This window comes from Perkinsus marinus (genome assembly GCF_000006405.1).
Source record: "Perkinsus marinus ATCC 50983 genomic scaffold scf_1104296940124, whole genome shotgun sequence".
Taxonomy (NCBI): domain Eukaryota; phylum Perkinsozoa; order Perkinsida; family Perkinsidae; genus Perkinsus; species Perkinsus marinus.
Window position 1 is genome coordinate 3,025 of NW_003212949.1, and position 1,480 is coordinate 4,504.

Consider the following 1,480-nt stretch of genomic DNA (forward strand, 5'->3'; position numbering starts at 1 on the left):
TTACGTTTGTGGGGGTTTAGTGGAATCAATAAATTTGCAGTACACAACAATATCGAAATACACATCGGGATTGAAGACACTCAACGAATTACATGGTTTCGGTGATATTTCGACATCGGAGGGAAAGCTGGTAGCTCGGACGTTGCAATCGGCGCATAAGATAAAACCTCAGATGAAAAAGAGGCAAGCTCCGTCGATACCGGAAAAGTAGCGGAAAGTTTGTTCAAATTACCGGTTGGTGTGTTAAGAACGGTGGAACTTGAACAAACCAAGGATGCTATCCTAATGGGCATTTCATTAGCTCTACGACCTGGAGAGTTATTGGAAACTCGAGCAAAGGATATCAAAGTTATTGATGGTGCATCTAAAGGATCGATAGATATGACTATAGAGATTGAGGTTGGGTGTTACCAAAATGGGTTCCTCTGAGACTATAGTGCGTGATTGTGTACATTTTAAGGATCAGCGTATGCATAGAGGATTATGTTGTGTGGTGCACCGTATGGCAAAGATTGTTGTAAGTGTACCAGCATGCTTGAGAATATTTGATAAGATCTATTAGAAGTTGCCGACGAATGCTCAGAAGTTGCCGACAACTTGGTATGGAACTGTCGAAGCGTTTTGATTTCTCCGAGCAAGAAATTGACGATATGATGAAGTTTACAGGTCATAGTTGTCGGCGTTCGAGTGCAACATATGCTGAGGACATTAACTTGATGTCGGAAACTCGATGAACTGGTTTGGGCGGTTTATTGGGAGGGCTTCTAGATTATCTCCATTTGAGTGGTTTCACAACACCCTAGTTTATTGACCTTCGTGGTTGACCTGGTGTTATAACTAGGATGTTGCATATAGGAGATAAAGTTTAGAAGCGCCACGGGTTTGATAAACCAGTGGCAACCACCCAAACCTCCATATTACTGAACACAATATAGGTGGTTACAGTAAATCCATAAATAAGGAGTTGAATGAAGGTCCATTTATGGGGCTAGTTCAAGGACGAATGTATTGAGATTTACCGTTAGATGGGAACGGGCTCAGAGACCTCCTCGTGGTGTTCCTGGAAACTCAACTATAATGTTTAATTTTTTTTTCTTTTTTTTCTCTCTAAGTTCTATGGAGGGCTTCTAGATTATCTCCATTTGAGTGGTTTCACAACACCCTAGTTTATTGACCTTCGTGGTTGACCTGGTGTTATAACTAGGATGTTGCATATAGGAGATAAAGTTTAGAAGCGCCACGGGTTTGATAAACCAGTGGCAACCACCCAAACCTCCATATTACTGAACACAATATAGGTGGTTACAGTAAATCCATAAATAAGGAGTTGAAGTGGTGCAACAATTTGGTACTAAATTTCAGTGAAAAATTACGAAATGCAGTCGGTTTCCGACAAACGAACTCAGAACTAGCCTTCTGCCGGAGTTGAACCGACGACCTCCCGCTTACTAAGCGGGTGCTCTACCAACTAAGCTAAGAA